Source organism: Macaca fascicularis, chromosome 17 (assembly GCF_037993035.2).
Source record: "Macaca fascicularis isolate 582-1 chromosome 17, T2T-MFA8v1.1".
Classification (NCBI taxonomy): domain Eukaryota; kingdom Metazoa; phylum Chordata; class Mammalia; order Primates; family Cercopithecidae; genus Macaca; species Macaca fascicularis.
In genome coordinates this window covers 30,056,482-30,072,033 of record NC_088391.1, presented here as the reverse complement: position 1 = coordinate 30,072,033, position 15,552 = coordinate 30,056,482, and the positions used below count along the sequence as shown (strand labels likewise).

Sequence of the window (15,552 nt, the reverse complement as noted above, 5' to 3'; positions counted from 1 at the left end):
TTCTATGAGGAATAATGAGAAGCAGGGGTCTAGAATCAGAAGGCCTGGGTGATAATCTTGGCTTAGCCACTTGGATAGCTTTGTCACCTTGGGCAAGAGTCTTAATCTCCTGTCTCAAACGCCATTTATAGAATGAAAATAATAGTATACTTGTTCTTCAAAGTATCAAATTAACCAATCTACTGAAAACATTAAAATAATCAGGCAAATAGAAACATGAAATAAATGATAGCTATTATTAGTAGTACTATCACTTGTAATTGTTACTGTTATTATGAAGTAGAGAATTATAAACATATTTACCTGAAACTTATATTTTTTACACAATTAAAAATATAAGTTGCCTAATTTTTTTTTTTAGGCAAATTATATATTTTTTTCTTTGCCTAATTTTCGAGTGGGATATTTGGCTTTTTTGTTGTTGTTGTTACTACTTTGTGAGGTATCTTTATATACTAAGGATATCAACTATGTTTTTAATCCTGCTCATAATGACTTTTGCCATATAAAAGATAAAAAATCTTCATGCAATCATATCAATCTTTTTCATTATGGTTGTATCCTTTATATCACACTTAGAAAGGCCTTTTCTTAAGATTATGTGAATTGCCTATATTTTCATCTAATATTTAGAAATTATATTTTTAACTTATCTGGACTACATCTGGGTATAAGATATTAAGAGGAAATCCAATTTAAATATTTTTTTCAATGAGTTAACCAGTTGTACCAAAACCATCAAGTATTTATCACACAAATTAAAACATAATAACCATGACTATTTTATTGGTAACACTCATCATATATTTTGAGTGGCATATTCATGGAACTCTCAAAATGTCCCTATTACCAAAAGGAACAATGGGGCTCTGATTAGTAAGGGGACATAGCAACAATTTACCAAAAGAGCAAAAGAGAAAGGATGAAAGAAAGGAGATTTTACTCTCTTTTATTTTTCTATGGCCCCCACTCCCTTTACTCTACTTCAGATCTTCATAAGCTTAAATAGAGCAGACATATTTTAGAAGTTGGCTTACCCATGAATGGTTAAAATACGACCATTTTTTTCTTAAACTAATAGTGACATTAAGTATCTACAGAAAAAAAAAAAAAAAAAAAAAAAAGAGATTTCTACTTTCCACCAAGATGGAATAACAGGAATTCAATTAACCCTCTGAAACAACAACAACAAAAACCCACAAAACACCAGACAAAATATATGAAACAACTATTCTCAAGGCACTACACACAAGCCATGCAGGAGTCCCTGAGAGGTGGGAAACAAATTAGATGAGCCCTATGATTGCCCAGCTTACTGCTTTAAGAGTTTCCAGGCCACAGTGCAAAAAGGGAGAACACAGTAAAGCCTCGCTGACTTGCTGAATTGAAAAGACGATGCTGAGAATTCCAGCGACACCAAGGTGGTTAGGGTTCCCAGGTCAGCACACACGAAAGGAGAGGGCTAAAAAGAAACAAGACCCCAAAGATCTGCAGAGGGTCCTACTTAAGTAGGATCAGCGCATGCATGTGATGAAACTACCCAAAAGCCAGGAGAAAACCCATCTAAACAGATTTGAGGGAACAGTACCTCACACTCCCTCAGGGTCTTGAATTGTGCCTAGTCCCAGACACACTGTAAAACCTCACAATTCAAAAGGATATAGTACTCAAAAGGGTACTCAGTAGTAGGGAACAGTCAGCTCTATTTGCTGCTCTGGTCCCACCAAACTAATTATAAAAGCAAGACCTAAAAGTATCCAATTCTTTCAAAGTAACTGTGTCCTAGAATGAAGTTCAAGAATAGTTATAGAAACACAAAAATACTCATCACCCAAAAGGACAAAATTCACAATGTCTGCCATCTAATCAAATACTATGAGGCATTCAAAGAAGCAGAAAAATATGGCCCATAATAAGCAAACAGAATCAATTACTGAAAGAGGGGTATTAATATACAAGATAATAGAATTGATAGACAAAGGCTTTAAAAACAACATTCCTCATGGACAAGTTAATTAGAGACATAGAAGATTGCAAAAAAAATACCTAAACTGAATTTCTAAAGATGAAAAACACACTGGATAAAATTAATAGCTGAAGAAAAGATAAATGAACTTGAAGACACAGTAATAGAAACCATCTAAAATGGGAACACAGAGAAAAAATCTTGAAGAAAAAAGAGTATTAGTAAACTAAGGGACAACTTTATGCATTTTAATATATGTATAACTGGAGTTTCCAAAAGGAGAAGAGGGAATGAAAAAAAATTTGAAGAAAATAAGTCTGAAACGTTCCAAATTTGATGAAAACTACAAATCCAAGAAGCTCAATGAACTCAAAGCATAAGAAACAGGAATAAAACTATACATCACAATAATACTTTGAAATCAGTAATAAAAAGAAACTCTTGGCTGGGCATGGTGGTGCATGCCTGTACTCCAGCACTTTGGGAAGCCAAGGTGGGCAGACTGCTCGAGCCCAGGAGTTCAAGACCAGCCTGGGCAATGTGGTGAAACCCTGTCTCTACAAAAAATACACGTGTGGTGGCGTGTGCCTGTAGTCCCAGCTACTCGGGAGGCTAAGGTGGGAGGATCACTTGAGCCCAGGAGTTTAAAGCTGCAGTGAGCTGTGACTGCACCACTGTGCTCCAGCCTGGGTGACAGAGTAAGACTCTTTCTCTAAAAAAACATTGTTATTGTTCAATTGTCTACATCTCCCTTCAGTTCTGTCAGTTTTTGATTCATGTAATTTGGGGCTCTGTCATTGGGTGCATATGTTTATAATTGCGGTATCTTCCCAATAGACTGTTACATGTCTAGTAATAATTTTTATCATAAAGTTGATTTCATCTGATACTAGTATTGCCACTCCAGCTCTCCTTCAGTTACTGTTTGTATTGTAGATCTTTTCCCATTCATTTACTTTCAACCTATTTTTGTTTTTAAATTTAAAGTGTGTGTAAGTGTGTCTAGTAGACAGGATATAGTTGGGTCAGGAGGTTCCCCCCACCCCTTCCCTGCATTCTGCCAATCTCTGCCTTTTAACAGAAGTGCTTAGTGCATTTATATTTAATATAATTATGGATAAGGTAGGATTTATATCTGCCATTTAGCTGTTTTCTGTATGTCATATTCCTTTGGATTCCCCATTACTGTCTTATTTTGAGTTAAATAGATGTTTTCTAGGGTACCATTTTTGATCCTTTGTTGTTTCTTTCATTTAAAGGAGTTATTTTCTTAGTGGTTAACCTGGAAATTACAGTTAGTATCTTAACTCACAACGTAGTTCAGATTAGTATTAACTAAGTTTCAAGAGTATTTAGTAAGTTTTCTGCATATTCCTTTTCCTCTCCTCTCCTTTGTGCTACTGTCATACAAACTACATCTTTATGTATTATAAGCCTGTTAACACAGTTTATAATTATTGCTTTATGTAGTTATCACCCAAAAGAGTTACAAAAATATATTTGTGCTTTTATGTCTATTTCTGTATTTATCTTTACTAGTGCTCTTTATTCTTCATGTGGATTCAAGTTATCATCTAGTGCCTTATCCTTTCAATCTGAAGGACTCCCTTCATAATTTTTGTGGGACAGGTCTGCTAGTGACACATTCTGTTTCCCTTTATCTTAGAATGTCTTGGTTCCTTCCTCAGTTTTGAAAGATAATTTTGACAGATATAGAATTCTTTGTTGAAACTCTCTTTATTTCAGCACCTTAAATATGTCATCCCACTCACTTCCAGCCACCATAGCTTCTAATAAGAAGTCAGCTGTTAATTTTATTGAGGATCCCTTTTACTTGACGAGTCATTTTTCTCTTACTGCTTTCAAGATTCTCCTTGTGTTTTCACAGTTTGACTATGACACACGCAGGTATGGATCTCCTTGAGTTTATCCTATTTAGAGTTTCCTGCACTCATTAGTTGTACAGACAAATATTTTTTAAATCAAATTTGGGAAGTATTTGCATTATTTCTTCAAATATTCCTCTCCCACCCTTCTCTTCTCATCTGGGATTCCCATAATGCATATAATAGTAGGCTTGATGGTGTCCTACAGGTCTCTGGGACTACATGCAGGTTCAGTTTTCTTTATGCTTCTTCTTTCTGTTCCTCACCCTGGATAATCTCAATTGACCTGTCTTTGAGTTTTCTAATTCTTTCCTCTGCCAGCTGAAATCTGCTGTTGAGCTCACTAGTGAATTTTTCATTTGTTATTATACTTTTCAAATCCAGAATTTAGATCCTTTTACAATTTATCTGTCTGTTGATATTCTCTATTTGGTGAAACTTCATTGTCATACTTGCCTTTCATTCTTTAGACATGGTGTTCTTTAGTTCTTTGACTATGTTGATAGTAGCTGAATAAAATCTTTGTAGAATAAATCCAACATCTCAGCCCCCTCAGAGACAGTTTCTATTGACTACTTTCCCTATTGTGTATGGGTCATACTTTCTTGTTTGTGGATGTATGTCTCATGCTTTTGTTAAAACAAAACAAAACAAAACAAAACTGAGCACTTCAGATAATAATAAATGTGGCAATTCTGGAAATCAGACTCTCCTCTCCCAACTCCCCAGGATTTGTTGCTGCTGTTTTTTGTAGTTATTGTAGTTGTCGCTGTTTGTTTGTTTAGTGACTTTCTGGACTAATTCTGTAAAGTCTGTATTTCTTGCAGTGTGCAGCCACTGATGTCTCTGTTTAGTTAGCTTAGTGGTTAGCTGATGCTGTGAACCAATAAGTGATCCAATCTTTGCTGAGGGGTGCTGTGTGTGTAGGTTGAGGCATACTTTCAACACTTGGGCACTTTAATCTTCTGCTTTAGCTTGTATTTATTGCTTTCTCAGGACCTCATGGTCAGTCAGAGGTGAGACACTGAGGCCCTCTCAGGTCCTTCTGAGCATGCACATAGCCCTGCATATGTGTGTAGCCTTCTAATCCCCTAGGAATATGACAGAGTTTTTTAAAGCCTCTGTGTACATCTTGTTCCTCATATCTTACCCTTAAGTTTTTGGCCAGGTTTTTATTTGCGCAACTAGTATTGACCCCTCAGAAGCTACAATATTAAACGATTGTCACTGATTGTTTTTGACAAATACCCTGAAGATAGGGCTCTGTGGGAACAGAGCAAGCTCTGAGCTCCAAGGTAGGTCAAATAACAACTATGCCCTGCAAATGAGACTTTTCCAAGGAGCTGTGAGAAAAGTCAAATAGGGACAATGCTCTGGGAATGGGACTTCTTGAGGATCTTCCATCTAGGCCTATCCTATCCAATGGTTGAAGGCTGCTGGTTTTTACAAGTACCGTGTTTGCAAGACTGCTGGTTTTCAAGGCTACTGCAGAGCTGAGGAGAGGAAATGGGAGTAGTTCAAGTTACAATCCCACAAACTCTGCTGTTCCTAATAAGATTCAGAAGATTTTCTTGAATAAACACTTCTCAAACTGTTGGAAGCCTTTGGCTAATTTCAGGGGTTCTGAAAAAGTTGCTTTTCGCTATCTTTGCCAGTTTTTTCATTGCTTTTATGGGAGGGTGGATTTACCCTGACTGAACTTTGAAGACTTGGTATGAGAAAAAGAGTTCATTTACTATAATATTTCTGATAAATTCCTTAGTCTATACCTGGTATTAGGCATACAAAATTACTTGTAACTATAAATTAACACTATCAAAGTTAAAGAGTTTCCATTTACTCTGAGAAAATCCTGGATCATTTCATGGACCAACTTCTCACCCAACAGGTTTGGAAGCTCCATCCTTTTTCTAACTTCTGCTATATTTTACTTGCATCTAGCACAGGTGAAGAATAGCTAAATTAATTAGAGAAGAAAACTCTGCTTTTAGAGTAATGGGAAAGAATTAGAAAAGAGAGAGTGAGTGTGAGGAAGGGTCATGATCTATAAACCTACTTTTAACTTATGTCTATTTCTTCAATGATGTCAGCATAGAAAGAACATTGGACCCAGAGTCAGATGGGTTCATACTCCAATCTCAGTTTCTCTCCTGACTCAGCAGTATGACTCTGTGCAAGATACTCAACTTCTCTGTGGTTCAGTTATTTCATCTATAGAATGGGTATAATAATAATAATTTTACATGTTTCCGTTAGATTGAAATGAAATGTATGTGAAAGTGCCTAGAACACATAATAAGCAATCAATTAACAATCAGTTTCCCTTCCTTCAACTACGTGGAAAAAGTCAGGAACATGTAGGGAATAATAAGATCAAAATATAAAAGTCACAAAATCTAAGCACAGAGTTACCTAAGGGCTTAACAATTAGTCTTCCAAGAAAATATTAAATTAGAACCAGCGTATCTTGTTTAAAAGCCAGAACACAATGCATTTTATATGTAAAAATCAAGATAATGTAAATTCCCAGCGGTGTTTCTGGCACATGAGATATACTCAATAAACATAACATAAATAAATTGTTCAGTTTTAGAAAAAACTCCATAAGAAATTATAAAAGCGAGTTTTGATACTAAAAGAGCCAAATTTCACTTGTCTAGAAAATTTACTCATATGAGACACCTTCTTCCAAAACTATGCTTCCAACTCTATTTTTAAAAGAGTAGCTATACACTTTGTCTTTTTTTACTCTTTTATCTAAGAGATGATATAGTCATGCTGGCCAAAAAAGTATTTTCACAAAAAAAGAAAAAACTCAGACAACTGAGAAGCAGCTATCGGTTTTGCTGGCCATTTTAGGTTTAATAATATGTTAAACTTCCCAATTATCTCAAGCTCTGCCCCTCTGGTTCCTTAAAAGTAACTGATTCCACAATAGTTATTCTCATGGTCTCTATATTCTCTGTAAAGATTCAATTGTATGTCCCACTGGTCACCATTAACTCTGGCAGCAAATCTTCCATCTCTTTACTATGCTGATCTAAATACTTCCACAGGCTGGGCACGGTGGCTCACACTTGTAATCCCAGTACTTTGAAAGGCTGAGATGGGCAGATCACTTGAGTCCAGCAGTTAAGAGACCAGCCCGGCCAATATGGTAAAACCCCATCTCTACTAAAAATACAAAAATTAGTCAGGTGTGGTGGCACATGCCTGTAATCCCAGCTACTTGGGAGGCTGAGGCATGAGAATCGCTTGATAAGAATCGCTTGAACCCAGGAGGCAGAAGTTACAGTGAGTTGAGATCACGCCACTACACTCCAGCCTGGGTGACAGAGCGAGACTCTGTCAAAACAAAACAAAACAAAACACCCTCAACAAACAAGGAATCTCTGATTGCTACTTTCCTGACATCTGTACTTTAAAGAAAACATACTAGTGACAAAGAGACAACTGTGTCTAATGAATGTAAAATCAAAAATAATAGCTAATATGTATTGGCCATTTACTGTCTACCAGGCACTGTTTAAGTCCTTTATATTGGTCACATAATAAGTGCCATATTAATTTCCACTTTTTTGGATGAAAAACTTGCCTGAAGGTCAGAGTGCAAGTCAACTATAGAGCCAGGATTTAAACTCAGTCAACTATTATCCAGAGCCAACGTTTTAAACTATAATACTGTAAAGAAACTCTTAATCTGAAGTCCCATACCTCTTAACTTAAAAAGCACAAACTGCAGCTTGGAAACACAATGATCCTGACATGACTATTCTCCTATGATGTAAACATTTAAAACTTTCCCTCTCTTGTCCTGTCCTCCTCATCCTCAAAAACTAGCAGAGTCATCTAATCAGCTGCAATCCAGCTACTGTAATCCAGCCAGTAGACCCAGCCATGGGGCAGAAGCAAGAGAAAGGAGGGAGAGCTGGGAAAGCTAAAAAGAGAAAGGGGTAGGATCCAAAAATCCATATAAGAAGGATAAAGGGAGAGAAACTGGTTGTGGGATATAAGAAACACCTAGTGACAAAAAACAGATGAAACATTTGACCAATGGCAAGAAAAGAAAACTGATCTTCCTATTAGAGTTTACAATATTCTATACATAGATGTATATACTTCTCCCCACCACCCCCAGATATCTGTGACATTTTAATGCTTAAAAATTAGGTTACACAGCACGTATCAATGCACAGACTTAACCATTCTGTATTTTTTAAAGTCAGTCACAAAGTATTGTATAAGCCAAAATGGTACATGATTTTTCATCTACAGACTATACAGTACAGGTTGTTGTACAGTTGATATGAAGTTATTTATCAAGCAGGTTTGTCAAACTTGGCAGCTCTTTCTTATCCCTCTCTTGGTTAAGACAAGTTTTTTTCACTGCATTTAAAGTTCAAAGACAAAAGACAAGTGATTTTTGCCAATTGTTCTTATGACTTGGAATCAATGGACATTTGTTCCCGAGCCTGTCTGATTTTTGGCACATAGGAGATAAGCTCTGAGAAACATACACCCACTGTTACATAGAGGAGAAAGTACAGACATCAAAGCACCATTCAGTTTATTTTTAGATACCATATCAAGGCTATTCAGGTTTCTTAAGAAGATCCAATAGAAAAAAGAAAAAGAGAGATGAGATTATCACTCTCATGCTTATGCAATACTACGTCCTAAATAGGTTCCAGTTCATTTTCTTTAGACTTCAGCCATCAGAACATATTCAGACCCTCCCCTTCCCCCGACCCCTGGCACCCTCCTGCCTGTTTGCCAGATACTTCCTTGGAAACACTTTGGTAGGACACAAATACGATGCATGCAAGACAAATCAGCATAATTTTCAAGTAACTTGCAGCTTCCAGGAACACTACTTTCAGTAATAGCTATATGCCTTCCCTTCCCAAAACATCAGCACTGCTGTCAAAGACATCTGGGTCATTTTCCTGGCTTTGAAGCTCTTTGTTTCTTCAAAGACTACAAGAGGCAACCAAGAAAGCAAGAGAGACATACACCAGGAAAATTATGTGATTACTGAAGTAATAGGTTCCTCTAAGCATAACTTTCTTTTGAAACTTTGGAAAAAAAAATTAGAAAACTAGCCTTCAGCAGGACCACAGAAGACAAAATCTCCACTCTTTCAGGGCTGTCCCTATCAACAACCATATTTCTAGGAATGACCTGTGCACTGGAGAAGAAGCTAGTAAAAAAATTCAGGTTTACAGCCAACTCAGAGCCACAATGACCAGCAAACATATTGAGATGGAGCATGAACTATGTGGGAAGCAGGAAAAATTCTGGAATGCTAGAAAAGACAGACCTGACTGGGGGGACTGAGAGCAACCAGGTTTGGTTCCAGGGAAGGAGGTATATCTAGTCCCCAGTCATCAACCTGAGAGCAGTTTGAGACCAGCCTTTCCTGGTCCTCTGGCCTCTCCCACAGTGGTGAGGTATCATTATTCAGTCAGCAGAGTGGCCTCTGGCACATGCAGGAGTCCTGGAAAAGGACTTGAGAGCGTTGACAGTCTCTGCCACTGGATTTCTATTGTATGTTGACAGATTATTTGACTTCTCTGAGTCTTGGTTTCCCGATGTGCAAAATGATGATAATAAAGCTTGCCTTAACTGCTTCCCAAGGTCATCAAGAGGGTCAAACACAATTATATGAAAGTGTTTTGCAAAGTTATAACAGCTAGAAGATGCAGACCTAGAAGCTGGGCTTCCTAAAAATTATACAAACTTTGACTAAATGAAGGCAAGTATAAGTTACAGCTAGAACTCAATTCTCCATACAGATAAACCTCTGCCATATCTATATACAAGTCCGTCAAAGAGACAACCAGCAACTGAGAAACCCCTAATGCTGGCCGTAGGCAAGACAGCTCATGAGTCCCACTGAGGTTTCTGGCCAGAGCTCAGAGTCCCACTGGTGAATGACGTGGTAGCTAGTTCCTCTGCTGTCTATCCTGGACCCTTTCCTTCTTCCAGAAAAGCACTCTTTATCCTCAAGTGCCCACTTTGTCCTCCTCTCGCACCTTGTGCTTACAGTGAAGCCTGCCCTCCCTGGCTACAGTAGGTATGTGATTACTGAAGTAACAGGTTGCAGGTGGAGGGTGGGACTGCATGTGACCACAGCAGGACTGGTCAGAAGGCTGTTTTGAAAGGTTTCAAACTGGAACTAAGAGGAGAGGCCCCTCCCAGCAGACACCAGGGGAGCTGAGGCTTGGGAATCATGTGAAACCAGTTTTCCCCTAAATGGAGGAAGTTGGTTTGAGAAGAGGAAGTTAACACTCAGGCAGAAACCCTGGACTCCCCCTGCTGCAACACCCTAGGGCCAGATGTCCTATGCTCTCCCCCACGCCACCACCCCTGCTCCTTCCTGGGAAGATGTGAACCTGCTAAGGAACTCCCACAGAAGTTCAAGTCTGGTTTTGTGACACACAACCCAGGTGCATTGATCCCACATTAAAAAATGGCAATTTCCATACTAAGGCAGACTCACAGGCTATTCAAACCAGTATCCGCTTTCAGGAAAGCACACCAAGGGATGTTTGCAGGAGGCTATGGTTGTCCTCAAAAATGCAACCTGCTTTGAATGACTTCTGAAACATCCTAGTTTGCCATTGTGTCCAACATAGCTCTGTAAATGTGTCTTTACCTATTTTGCACCTATTTGTATTTTCAATCTTTATCCACTTTCAAAGATAACCCATTCCAAATATGTACTGTCTACTGTGTGAAGTAATACACCTCTTCAATGTTCAAAGCCTAAAATACAAATTCTTTTTGTCAACTTGGTTCATATCACTGTGTAAGTTTCTGTCCTTATCAAAATCAAGAGAAAAAAAACAGCCCCTACCTCTATTAAATCAACTGAACTGTCTTTCTCCGATTTTATGTAGAACAGCACTATATAAACTTTTATGTAACCCCAATCTCCCTGAGTGTTTTAGTGTTACATTAAATAAGTAGTAAGAGTAAACAATGAAATAAAGGCAAAAATAGAAAAATAAGAAAAAAAATTTAACAACACTGGAATTCATTTTGTAATATAAACAACATGAAAAGACTGGAAATAAGAATCTCCAAAATTTTTATTTTGGGTGGCAGGATGATGGACAAATTATTTTATTCTTTATTTTTTTTCCTGTATTACTACAATTTCTATACTGGGTTAAGTATTACTATTCTAATTATTTAAAGTTATTTAAAAAAAAACTCTAGGAGAAAAACGTGTAAATGTAGAGTTAACTGGTTAAAAGGGCAACAACAACAACACAAAACTTGAAAAACGATGAGGCAAAGGTAGCCGAGCATGCAGGAGAGCCTCACCAAATGCTGAGACCCAGGCCCTTGGAGGAGTCAGCACTGACTGGGGAGACCTCAGCCAGCCTCCAGCTTAGTTGTTTCTGGGACAGATAATGAAACAGAGAACATGCAGCCCCAAATCCCTTACATTCCCTTGCCCCGGGGTGGCCCATTCCGCTTTAGCAAACAGTCATCTTTAGACAAGGAAATCATAAAGGTAGCGCTGAACAAAGGCCTGGAAATCCTACGTGACATGGTCTACTGTTTGGAGGTTCTGCTCTAAGCTGAAGGCTGAGGTGCCCACACTGAGAAGTGAAATGGCCACTCAGGGAGAGAACACACTTGGACTCTCTCTAGCTCCTGGCATGTATTAGGTGTTCAATACATATTTACATAAAAATGGCACTTAAATGAATAATCATGATGAAATGTGTAGGTGGTCAAAGAGGTACCATGAACCTGGGCAGTAACAAGAGGAGAGACCCATGGGAAGGCTTCCTGGTAGAGGTGATACTTGAGCTGGGTTTAAAGGATAAGTAGGAATTTGCCAGGTAGATAAAGTGAAGAGCAGGCAGGATTCCAGGCAGACACAAAGTCAAGACAGAGAAGTTGAGCTGGAGCAAATGGCTTAGCTTTGTGGAAAATAAAGTTGAACGGAACCTTGAGGAAAGGGTAGAATTTGGATAGAAGTAGAAGGGGAGGAAAAAGCAGAATAAGCAAAGACATTGCAGGAAGAAATGGAATGTGAGACTTTTATTCATTCAGTAAATATTTATTGAAATATCTACTCTGTCCGAGGCCCAGGGCTAAAAGCCTGAGGTGTAAGAAATCTTATGAGTAACTCAAACCACAGATAACAACCCCACGAGACTGGTATTGTTCTCCCCACTGTAGAGATAATGAAAGTGAGGCTTTATAGTGAGGAGGTAAACCGTCCAAGGACACAGAGCTAATAAATAGCATAAATCTAGCTTTTAAGTGTGTGTCATTATAGCCAGGCTTTGGAGCACACTGACTGAGTTGTTTGTTTTTTAGCATCACAGTTAAAGCTCAGAGGATGTGGGAGAATCCATGCAGTCCCTATTCTGTTACTCAAATAAAAAATCATGAACACTGCTTGCTTTCCTTTAATGAATATATTTTTTTCTGACCTGGAGAATAAATATGTGGGAGTCATGAGTTCTTACTCATAAATATCCCAAGTATTTTGGAACAATTACTAAAGGGACAAGATCAGACCCTGGAAACAGCCTGATTACACCAACTGGCAACTGCAGTCCATCCACTTCAGAACGTGCTCAGATAGATAGCAAGGGGGGCGGATCCAGTGGCCATCTGAGAAAGGTCAGTTGGGTTCCACCAAAAAACATTTCGCAAAAACAAAACCAGACTGAGGATTCGTGTGGAAAATGTTAAACACGCTCTATGCTGGAAAACTCTGAGACTCCTGCATTGCTGGCTGCCTGCAGTAGACTATTCGGTAAATGACACATCTTCCAAAAAGGTGAGCTTAACCATTCCGAGGTTGTCTAAAATCAGCACTTGAACTGGCCAGGTTCTCTATCATTTGCCAAGTGAAGTTCATCTCTTCTAAAAATAAGGAAGCTTTTGGCCCTCAGGTGTATTTCTAAACACAAACATATACATACATACCGTTTTGACAAAGAACAAAAATCCTGCTAAGTTTTTCTTCTGAGATTAACCATGTGCCATTAGGTAAAGAAGAGAAAAGAGTGTTTTTTTAGTGTCACTGAAAAGTCAGTTAAATCTATAGTAGTTCTTCCTTTGCCATACACTTTAAATCTTTACTTTTTTTTCTCCCCCAAAACAAGAGGCATTTCTTTGGACTTATAAAAAGCTACAATTATGCCAGTTGGTGGATTTAAAAAAAAAAAAAAAAAAAGGCTTCAAGACTATAATCAGAAATAAATTTTTCTCCATCATTAAGAAAATTAGTTTTTCCTTTTAAATTTATTTTTTAAATCCTTTAATTAGAACATAGTTCTAATGCACAAATTTATATAATCCTTCCACATCTATTTTTGCATTCCACTTGGAGAGACAGCTCTGGCATAATCATTTGTGATTATCATGATGCCTCACATAAAAAGCTGTTATTGTATTTGAAATGTCTAAGGTAGACAGTGATTCTTATCTCCCAAAAAGCAACCCATCCTCTACCTCCAAGAAACTGCTTTCTGTGGGGAAATAAATAATAAGTGCAATCTTTCCTAAAATACTTTTAAACATATATATTCATGAAATAAAGGGGGATAACTTTATTGTAAAACTTGTTTCTAACTGAAAATCTGAGTTGAGGTCCAGTTTCACCTCAGGACTGTTTAATCAGGGAGCTGATTAAGGAACGTTTTAATCAGCCTAAGTAAACCCAAATGAGTTTTGTTTTAATAGGCCTGAAATGATTTTTCTTCTTTTTTTTTTTTTCCATACACAATGTTAAGGTTTCCCAATTAACATTTCCTTGGAGATGAACCCAATTAATTGTTCAGCCCCCAATAGCAATAAATGCAGTCTTCTATACACAGTGAATCAGGTGACCTCTCACACCTGGGTACATCCCAACTTACTAGCATTAACAAGAAAAATGGACTTAAGAAAAATATTAAAAATATGACTCAAACATTTACTTTTAGGGCAGAAAAAGAGGGATAGAAACTTACACTACTTTCCAAAAAGTAAAGATGTTAATGGCCTCTTATAGAAATTAAAACTGCAAACAGGCTAGTATTCCCAGGCCATTTTACAGAAACATTTAAGACAACCCCAACTAAAAGAAATGCTTGCCTTTGCTGAAATGGGAAACAGTTCTGTCTTCACCAGCCTATGAAAACCAACGTCCCAAGTCTGAATATCTCACAAGTATCTCTTCCAAGTCCCAGATTTGTTTATCTGAGATAGTCAGCTTCTCCAAACAAATGGAAAACTAGAGGCAAAATACCTAAACCAAACATTTAAATATATCCTTCAAGATATAACACAGTGCTGTGGCAGGCAACTCGATGAACAGCATGAATTAAATGTTGAAAAAATGTATCATTGCAAGGTTAGGCAGCTTTACCCTTGTCTCATGGATAAATCCCTTTAAAGTTCTGTCGGCCTTTGGGTTCATGTGCTCACTTTTCAGTACACAGAGTAAGTTCTTCAGATCCCAAGTTTTCTAAAATCGAATACAGGCCGCCTCCACCAAATACTTTTGAAAAATGTTTAATAATCTTTGGTTTCTTTATTAAGGGCCCAACTTTACTGGGGTATGGTGCTCCCTCAGCCGAGGGCATATCGTTTCCAACTCCCAAATGTGTAACTAAGCAGGGTGATTTCTCACCTTCTGGAAAAGACAACTGGGAAGATGAACCTCATACTCTGCACTTACATGCACTTCCCTGACCATTTAAATTCTGGCCCACCACAAAGAGGGCCAAACATGAGGCTGGTCATTCCTATATCCCAATCTAGTTCCCAAAGTCTTTACTGCAGTGGTTCCTGGGGTGGGGCCGAGATTTCCGGACAAGCAGCATCAACATCTCCTGGAAACTTGTTACCAATGCACATTCTCTGGCCCCAGCCCAGGACCTACTGAACCAGAACCTGTGGGGGCTGAGGCCCACCTCCCTAGGTGAGTGACGCCTTCAAGTTTGAGAACTACTGTTGCACTGCAGTCGCTATCAAACCGTGTTGTACCCTCAGAGCCTGCAGGTGGCACTAAAGGCCAGAAGGAAGAATTGCAGAAGCTGGCAGCCCAAGTTTTTAACTGTTAAGAGTTCCTGCCCGCCTGACCACACAGCTCTTTCTAGCAGTTCCCAACAGCTGCTCAGCCTCCGCCAATGCCTTAAAAGGTCACAGTAGATCTCAGCTTTGAACAGAAACTCAACAGAAACTCTTCCCACAACCCAGCAGTAGATATATTAAAACCTACATTTTTCAGGGATACAATCAATATTTAATTCTTTTGAGGGTTTTGTGTTTAATACAATAAGGACACAAACACACTTTTAAAACGACGATGTCAATACTGATTAAACAGAACAACAAAATAAGAAGCTCAAATTATCATCAGCTATTGTGTATATCTGAATAATAATAATGCACTTGATTCTGAAAGAATGATTAGAGTTCCTACCCTGAAAATCTAATTGTCTTGAAGTGACAAAGTGAGAAGGATGATTTTTCTAATGAAAAGCATGTATACGGGTAGTCCTTTGCGAGATTGTCAAAATTCTGAATTTTGCATTGGCTGTTTTACCACCCAAACGTCTTTACTGAAGATGTACAGCAATGGGAACTCTCATACACTGCTTGTGGGAATATAAATCAGTATAACCACTTTGGAAAACCATTTAACAGTGTCAACTACAGCTCTACACACAAGTACTT

At 38.1% G+C, this 15,552-nt stretch overlaps 1 protein-coding gene across 9 annotated transcripts in view; it reads right to left on the bottom strand.

The window, feature by feature from the left end:
- RNASEH2B (ribonuclease H2 subunit B) overlaps positions 1 to 15,552 on the bottom strand; it is a 63,515-nt gene that overhangs the window by 46,367 nt on the left and 1,596 nt on the right. The window lies entirely within an intron of this gene.